At 39.5% G+C, this 9,639-nt stretch overlaps 1 long non-coding RNA gene across 2 annotated transcripts; it reads right to left on the bottom strand.

Moving 5' to 3' along the window:
- On the bottom strand, nt 1–9,011 carry LOC131342288 (uncharacterized). Of its 2 annotated transcripts, none has more exons than XR_009203017.1 (5): nt 8,944–9,011; nt 8,558–8,757; nt 5,275–5,385; nt 2,568–3,190; nt 1–574 (listed from the first exon to the last, which is right to left on the bottom strand). It is a non-coding gene; the product is annotated as an uncharacterized LOC131342288 (long non-coding RNA). The 2 variants fall into 2 exon arrangements; XR_009203018.1 differs by having other exon boundaries at nt 8,582–8,757.
- Between the last annotated feature and the right edge of the window lie 628 nt (nt 9,012–9,639).

The raw sequence follows: 9,639 nt of genomic DNA, 5'->3' as shown, positions 1-9,639 counted from the left end.
TACAAGTGTTCAGTATGTGCAAATAGTAATATAGACTTTATAGCCAAAAGTTTTGGGACGTCTGCCTTTACATGCACATTCAAATCAATTCAATTTTATTTTTATAGCACTTTTAACAAAGAGCGTTCCATCAAAGCAGCTTTACATAAGAAACAACAAACATATAAACAGGCAAACAGTCCTAGATGTTATCTCAAGTGAGCAAGCCTGAGGTGACTGTGGCAAGGAAAAAGTCCCTTAGATGGTATGAGGAAGAAACCTTGAGAGGAACCAGACTCAAAAGGGAACCCATCCTCATTTGCGTGACAGTGGAGAGTGTGATTATAAATTATTGTAAACACCAGAGAGTGTGATATGAACAATGTCCTTTGTGCATTTATGTATAGTCAATTGTGTGATGCAGATACAGCATGTGTAGAATGTTATGTAAAATAATAAGGAGGTTGTTGTCGTCCACATAAGGTTGGCAGTGTTGCTTTGAATACCCGAATCCTCACAAAGCAGAACCCGGCTGGAGCTGGTCCATCTCTGGATGCCACTGGAGCTGGCACAATCTCTGTATGCCTCGGGATGGCTAGAAGAAAGGAAACAAGTGGAAAGGAATTAGAGTCGCTGCTGTTCATAATATTAGCAGCACTAGATGATAATGTGCATTTAATCAGATGTACTGGAGTACAAGGTTATGGGATGTATTAAATGTATGCCAGACTAAAGAGATAAGTCTTTAGTCTACGTTTGAACTGGTAGACTGTGTCTGAGCCCCGAACACCGTCAGGAAGGCTATTCCAAAGTTTAGCAGCTAAATACGAAAACCCTCTACCCCCAGACTTTGATGTTCTGGGAACTACCAGAAGTCCAGAGTTTTGTGATCTTAAAGAGCGTGGTGGATTGTAACGTGTTAGAAGACTGGCCAGATAAGTGGGAGCTAAACCATTTAGAGCCTTGAACGTAAGTAGTGCTAGTTTATAGTCAATTCTAAACTTAACAGGTAGCCAGTGCAGGGATGATAATATTGGAGTTATATGATCATGTTTTCTTGACCTGGTAAGAACTCTGGCGGCTGCATTTTGGACTAACTGTAGCTTGTTTATTGAAGATGCAGGACAACCACCTAGTAATGCATTACAATAGTCCAGTCTGGAGGTCATGAATGCATGAACCAGCTTTTCTGCATCAGATACAGATAAAAGGTGCCTAAGCTTGGCAATATTTCTAAGATGGAAGAACGCTGTTTTTGTAATATTGGAAATATGATTTTCAAAGGACAAGTTGCTGTCTAATATTACGCCCAGGTCTTTCACTGTTGAGCTAGTAGTAATAGTACATCCTTCTAAATGCAAGCTGAATTGTGAGAGCTTTTGTGTACTGGTTTTTGGACTAATAAGTAATATCTCTGTCTTATCAGAATTTAGTAATAGAAAATTATCGGTCATCCAATCTTTAATATCTTTAAACACACTCCGTTAATCTAGACAAATTAGATATCTCATCTGGTTTTGATGAGATATATAACTGGGTATCATCGGCATAACAATGGAAACTAATCCCATGCCTTCTAATGATGTTACCCATTGGAAGCATGTATACCAAGAAAAGCAGGAGGTCCTAAAACTGATCCTTGTGGGACCAGTGTGATCGATCAGACAGGTAGGATCTAAACCATTTTAATGCCTGTCCCTGCAAACCTATGTGATTTTGTAAGCGATCTACGAGAATGTTATGATCTATAGTGTTGAACGCAGCACTAAGATCAAGCAGGACTAATATGGAGATGCAGCCTTGGTCCAAAGCTAAAGCAAGTCATTTGGGATTTTAACTAGTGCAGTTTCTGTACTCTGATGAGGCCTGAAACCTGACTGAAATTCTTCAAGGATATTGTTTTCCTGTAAGCATAATTGCATAATTGAGCTGACACCACTTTTTCTAAAATTTTTGATATAAATGGAAGGTTGTAATTTGATAGTTCATTAGGGTCTAGTTTAGGTTTCTTAAGAAGAGCCTGAATAACTGCTAACTTGAGAGATTTTGGGACATGACCCAGATATAACGAGGAATTAATAATATTGAGAAGAGGCTCTCCAGCTGCATGTATCACTTCTTTCAGCAATCTAGTTGGAATTGGATCTAACAAACATGTTGTTGATTTAGCTGTGGTGATAAGTTTAAATAGCTCTTCCTGCCCTATACTGGTAAAGCATTGTAGCTTTAAATGTGGAGCTTTAGGCTGGTCTAGACAACCGGATGCTGTCAAAGGTTGAACATCCAATATTTTGTTCCTGATACTATCAATTGTTTCAGTGAAGAAATTCATAAAGTCATAAAATAAATTCATTTAGTCTCACTACTAAACTGTGATGAAATACTCTCTCAGAAATACTTGCTCAGATGCTCAGCCCTAGCAGCTTTTAGAGCCTGTCTATATCTGGACAAAGTCTTAAATAGTCTTTAAACGCAATACTAAAAACTTCTAATTTGGTTTTTCTCCACTTTCGCTCGAGGTTACGGGTTGCTCTCTTGAGGGCGTGAGTATGACTATTATACCATGGTGCAGGTGTTTTATCCCTGACCTTTTTTAGTCGGAATCGGCTCCTGAAGTCCTTCTTCAGGATCTCCGTCTGCCTCAGCCTGATGTCGTTCATGCCAGCATGGAGGACCACAGCTCCGATGTTCTTATTCAGGATTGCGGGTACCTGTGCAGTGACATCAACAACACGAGTACCAGGAAAACAGCGAGTGCGCACCTTACCTTTAGCCGCAGTAGCACGGATGTGTGGAGTCTCCGATGATCACCACATCGCACTCCGTCTCGCAAAGGGGAGCGAAGTGGTTGCAGGTTGAGATCTCGAAAACGGGTGGGGAGGGGGAGAGGTCCTCGCCCAGGGCTTGGCTCGTGTCTTCCGCTGCTGCTGCATCCAGGCTGCGTGGTACCCAGGCACCAGAGTGAAGGAAACCTGGGTGGGCCGCGTCCTTGGTGCGTTGGGCCTGGGCAGAGAAGAACACGGAGTTGAGGTTGTGGGAGTGTTTGTTGCACGCCACAGATTTACCTGGGACAGGTGAGCGTCAATCCGGGATGATTCCAGCGCGGCGTTCCGCTCTCACAGCTGGGCTAGCTTCATCTATAGGTTGTGGATCTGCTTCTCCATGGCCTCCAGCTCCAAGTCCACAGAGTGCAGCTCGAATGAATCCTCACCTGCACTCAAAGGCAGACCCACAACCGACATAGTGTTTAAGAGCAGTAGTACAACAGAGATAATTGGTGTGAAAAACATAAGCCAACTTGTGGTAGCCGGGCTAACGGTTTAGCGTGCTAATGGGCTAACCGGCTATAAGCGGGTGTTCTGGAAAACAAATATAACTAATGATATAAAAAGCATTTGAAATGAGAATATTATGGGATACTATCGGCTAATAAAGATACTATAAAAAGTTATAATATTGGACTGGATTTAAGATAAAAATCGAGAAAATTTAGCGAAATTTTAGGTCCATGAAATTTAATGACATCCCATTCTTAGTCTGTAGTGTTTAATATGGAGCTGGCCTGCCCATTGCAGCTATAACAGCTTCAACTCTTCTGGGAAGGCTTTCCACAAGGTTTAGGAGTGTGTTCATGGGAATTTTTGACCATTCCTGTAGAAGTGCTTTTGTGAGGTCATGCACTGATGTTGAACGAGAAGGCCTGACTCACAGTCTTGTTTTTTTTCCCGTCATGGAGAGCTTAAATCCACCATTACCTATGCTGCTCCTACACTGATAACTGGAAACGTTTCAAGCAAAGATTCAACATCTATCTAGCAGCTAGCGGTGCAGGGAGAGGCGATGAAAAGCTAAAGGCATCCATGTTTTTGCATGTAATAGGTGAAGATGCACTGGACATTTGTAATAGCTTCAACTCAATGGCGCAAATCTAACTGACTGTTCTAATGGCAAACTTTGAGGAATACTTCGTGCCAAGTAAGAATGTCACTTTTGATAGGAACAAGTTTTTCTTTCGACTGAGTAAGACTTGTGAATTTGGAGGTTTAAGAGACTCACTTGTGAGGGACAAAATAGTTTGTGGGACTCCTAATAATGGTCTCAGTTGAAGCAGCCTGACAAATTCTTTGTTGATTCTGTACAGACTAGCACAACAGACAAAGCTGAATGGATTGTACCACTGACCGTAAACGTAAAAATTGGCTTCAAATTAGATACTGCAGCACAAGTCAATCTCTTGTCTAATTCTGACTACAAAACCCTCAAAATCAAAATACATCCAGTGAAAACGAAAGTAACAGGATACACTGGTGACAATGTCCCTGTCAAAGGGAGCTGCTTGGTGACTCTTAAACACAAGGGACAGCAGGTAAAGTCACAGATGCTGATTGTGGAAAAGAATGTCCAGCCAATTTTAGGACTGAGCACGTGCTAAAAAAATTTTTTAAAAAAAGGAAGGTGTTTGTAGTGGCATCACAGATTGAAACAAATGAAACCTCATTCATGCAGGAGTATGAAGATGTTTTTGAAGGACTAGGATGTCTGCCTGGGAAGGATAAAATAAGTGTTGATGACACAATAACACCAGTTGTACATGCATGCAGAAATGTTCCATTTGCTTTGAGAGGAAAACTTAAAGACGAATTAGCTGACATGGAGAAGCTAAAGGTTATAAAGACAGTTGATGAACCAACAGACTGGGTGAGCTCACTTGTTATTGTGCTCAAGAAAAATGGAGCTTTGAGAATATATCTTGACCCAAGACATCTCAACAGGGCCATAAAACGTGAACATTTTAAACTGCCAACCAGAGAAGAAATCATGTCTCAGTTCACTGGATCAAAGTGGTTCTGCAAGCTGGATGCATCATCTGGGGTTTGGCAAATGAAACTTGATGAGGCAAGTTAAAAACTGTGCACCGTCAATACACCTGAAGGCAGATATTGTTTTCTCCGTCTCCCTTATGACATTCACTCAGCACTAGAAGTTTACCACAAAACTATTCACATGATCTTTGAGCATCTACCAGGTGTATAGACTATGATGGATGACATAATTGTGTGGGGTTCCAACCAGCAGGAACATGATGCATGACTGAAGCAGGTTCTGGAGCTAACAGGACAGTCCAATCGAAAATTGAACAAAGAGAAGTGTGAGTTTGCAGTTAAGAGCTTAACTTTCGTTGGAGATGTCCGGTCTGAAGAAGGCATTAGGCCAGACCTAAAAAAAACATCAGCAATAGACAACATGCCACAAAGTACAGAGGAAGCGAGAAGATTCCTTGGAATGGTCACATACCTGGCCAAATTCATTCCCCAGCTATCAACACGTTCTGCTCCACTCAGATGTCTGCTAGAACAAAAGAATGAGTGGGTGTGGTCTCACAAGCAGGAGGCATGCTTTCAAAACCTGAAACACATCATTAAAGAAGAGCCAGTGCTCAGATATTATGACCCACACAAGAGCACTAAAATCTCAGCAGATGCTTCATAACATGGCATAGTGATATATATATGAAATTAGGCTATCGATTATATTAGTAATCGAATGTTCTACCGATTATTCCATCGATTAATCGAGTAATCGGGTAAGAAGTACTTTTTCTTTATTAAAGAGGAATACTAAATATGTAAAGAAAATAAGACAGTTCTCTTAAAATGAACAACTAAGTTGTTTCCTATTTTGAAAAATATAAAATCTAAACCCATTTAATGCATTTAAGTGACATTCAAAATGCAAATACAAATATATAAATAAAAAAACTTTACTTCAAAAGAAGGTAAAAATTGTACAACCTAAAACAATAATAATAATAATAACAACAACAACAATAATAATAATAATAATAATAATAACAATAATACCTAAACATTGCATTTATGTTGTGCAACTTAACTTGGACGTTTCACTCTAACTACAGCCCAAGCAGGACATAAGCATTTACTGTCTTCCTGGAAGACTTTGTGGTTTTTGTAAGAGGTAAAAATTAGTGGACAGGAAGGAAACTTGGAACAAGAACAAGAGTTCATACACATCACATTTCTTAACACATTTTTCTGTAACATGAAATTAGAGTTATTTGGAGAATAAACCCTCTTAAATGTCTCTCTACATACTGGTGTGTGTGTGTGTGACAGAGAGAGAGTGAGGCTATCAAAATGAATGATGCTTAGACTTTCACAAAACTTAGCTAAATTAGGGACATCATAACTAGCCACCATACTGATTTACAGTCTTAAATAGTTCAGTCTTACAGTAATCACACTGTACAGAGTTTTCTGTCTGTTTTAGTTTGAAATGATCCCAAACTTTGAAAACTTTCTGCCGTTTTCTTTGGCCTGAAGCTTCTGTGTGTGTAGTTACAGTAAATGGACTAAACGAAGCTTCGAGGCAACAAATTTGCCTCGATGATTTTATTGTATTCAAATTACTCGAGGAATCGTTTCAGCCCTGTATGAAATATGACGTCAAAATGATCTACACCCCAGAAAAATTCATGTTTGAAGCAGACACTCTCTCGGGCTGTAGACAAGCATGAAAATTCTGAAGATGAGAAAAGTGCAGACATACAAGCATATGTTGACCTAAGGTTCCATCCAGCCACTGAGCATTGAAAGAGCTTAGAGAGTTCATACTGAAAGGCTGGCCAGAAAATAAAACTGATTGTCCAAAGCAAATCCAAGATTACTGGACCTGCAAAGCTGAACTTTCAGTAGTGAATGACATCATCTACGGAAAAGGAAAGAAGTTTGTCATCCCAGCATCAGTGCGAAAAGAAATGCTGCAAAAAAAAAAAAGAGGGGCATTTAGGAGAGGAGAAATATAAAAGCAGAGCCCATGAGGTCATGTACTGGCCAAGGATAAACCATGACATCAGTCAGACCACAGCCTCATGTGAAATATGTCTCACATGTAAGTCTAAGCAATAAGTAGAGCCACTCATGCCTCATCCTGTGTCTGATTGTCCATACCAAAAGGTCAGATTTTTTTCAATGCAATGGTAAGAGCCATATTGTAGTTACTGACTATTTCTCTAACTATCCAGAGGTTGCAACACTTCAGGTGACATCCAGCCAAGCTGTCATTGGTTTCCTAAAGACAGTCTTTGCTAGACATGGAGTTCCCTGTGAGATGTTTTCTGATAATGGTCCTCAGTTTACCAGCAGGGAGTTTAGTTCTTTCACTAAAGAGTGGGGATTTCAGCACACTACTTCAAGCCCAAACCACCCTAAGTCCAATGAGCTGGCAGAGAGTTCTGTAAAGATTGTGAAGGGTCTCATGAAAAAAATACGAAAAAGACGAAAAGACGAAAAAGCAGACTTCCACAGGAGTTTGATGATTTACAGGAGTGCACAATTGCAAAATGGGTTGTCCCCTGGCCAAACGCTGATGGGTTGACGGATATGCACCCATTTACCTAGCCATGAGGACCTGTTAAAGTCTACAGGAGCAAGCAAAATCAAAGCCACAAAACAGATACACAAACACAGGCAAAAATGGCACTACGAAAAGAAGTTTGTATCCTAAACTATGCAACAGGCACACTGGACACAACAAGGCAAAGTGGAAAGAGAATTGTTTCCGCATTCATATGAGATCTGGAACTGAGACAACAAGTGGCAGTTCAAGAGGTTGATTAGCAACCAAATGACCAAGGACTGTCTGATGTTTCCACTAGTGAACAAACATGATGTCAGTCCTGTGGATTTTGCAAACTCAACTATGACAAAAGGGATTACTGTCTCTCCTGCAATGTCTTGCAAATCAAGACAACCTGTTAAGATTTCCTGAAAGGCTTATTGAAATTTGTTAAATATTTCAAGGACTGGGTAGTTGAAAAAGATAACGGTTACTTGTAATATCTCACTGTTTAACTGCAATTACTGTTAGTTAAAAAAAGTTGTTGTTTAATAACTTTTAACATAAGAGTTAGTTAATAGAAGTAAAGATTCCCAAAGAGATAGTGCTTTACTTTTAAAGGGGGTAAGATGTGATGTTATGAATGATCACATGTAATTTTGGTTCTGAAAGTGTGTGTGTGTGTGTGTGTGTGTGTGTCCGGACAGTTCAGAGGGTGAACGGTAAGTTGTGCTAAGAGACATGTTGTGTGCCCACGTGCAAAATAAAAAACAAGTAAAGTGAAGTGGCTAAAAAGACATTCAGGCTCTCCAGCGTGTTGATTAAAACGTAACAGGCCCCTTTCTCTTTCTGCATCAAACTCGCCATCTACAGCTGTCATTCTTTCTAACACAATTTTGACGATAGCAGCAGGTGTAACATATACCCTTATGTCACTGAAGATTTTCATGATACACTTCTTTTTGTCCTCAAGAGAGTCAGCAATTTCAGCAAGCTGCTTATCAGATATGTCTGTTTTTAAGTCCTGTCCTACTTTACGAGATCTTCCATTGCTCATAAAAAGTGGTTAACCTTTTCTCTTTCTTAGAGCAATCATCTTTCTAATAAGCAAGTATTTTCTTCTTAGGCTTATGATCATGTTCTGAACGTCGAGGGAGCTCTGTACTGTCTTGTGCATGACACTGAAGTTCCGATGTATTTTTATCTTTACGTTTAACTGTACCTTTTATATCCTTTTCTTTTGTACCTTCTGTTCCCGTCTGGAGCAGGCTTTCAGATTCTTGTTCGTGTCTCAGCTCCGTAGACCATCACGCCGATTCCGAAGTCCTGCAGTCCATTGACCATCGTCACGGTGAAACCGTGAGTCAGCACGTGCAGCGAGCATCTGAACCAGCGAAGATGAAGCTCTTACTGTAGCGGACCCTGTCCGAATGATGGCCGAAACTTTTACTGACGTTTCTGAAAGCTTTATTGTACATTCAACACCGTGGAAATATCCTTTATAACTTCAGAAATCACCGTAAGAGCTGGACAATGTATAAAGATACGCATTAAAAGTCTTGTCTAAACTCGACCCCATTAACTAACGATAAAGAAATATATACAGACCTCATGCCTTTAAACCTTAGAAACCATGAAGAACCAAAACAATCAGCGCGTACAACCTTTCATTACTGCTGCAATCATTATCACTCTGAAGGATGCAATACCCTTCAAAATAAAACTCCCAATTTTCTAAGACAGATAGAGCAGGCTTTTACAAAAATGAGAGCATTAATATTGCTTCTGTAAGAAATTACCATAATACTGAAATTACTAATAATATATTAATTGAACCCAAATGTATGTGATATATATCACATACATTTGGGTTTAATTAATATATTATATATATAATTAAACCCAAATGTATGTAATATTTTGGACTGCTGTTCCTAACAAATATTTGGGACTGATATGTCAAGTAATTTCTTCCAGAAGCAATATTAATGCTCTCATTTTGCTCTCACCTATGACATGAAAAAAAACCAATGTAATGCACACTCTGTTTTAGTTTATTGTTTATTTAATGAACCACAAAAATAATGAAATAATGAGAAAATTAAATAAAGAGAAAAATAAAATTCATTTGAAATCAAATGCATGGATTATAATTCTGTACAAAAGTTCAGATGTATTTAAATTTTCAGATGGAGGTTAGTGCAGTGGTCCCTGTCTCCTGATAAGTACCTGGTAAGTTAAACCAGTGGTGAAGCTCTATTTGCTCCAGACTGGTTCTGTCTTCTGCATCGGTGCTCAGACACC

This window comes from Hemibagrus wyckioides, linkage group LG21 (genome assembly GCF_019097595.1).
Source record: "Hemibagrus wyckioides isolate EC202008001 linkage group LG21, SWU_Hwy_1.0, whole genome shotgun sequence".
In the NCBI taxonomy this organism is placed as follows: Eukaryota; Metazoa; Chordata; class Actinopteri; order Siluriformes; family Bagridae; genus Hemibagrus; species Hemibagrus wyckioides.
The sequence above is the reverse complement of the archived record's forward strand: the minus strand, read 5'-3'. Positions and strand labels throughout refer to the sequence as shown.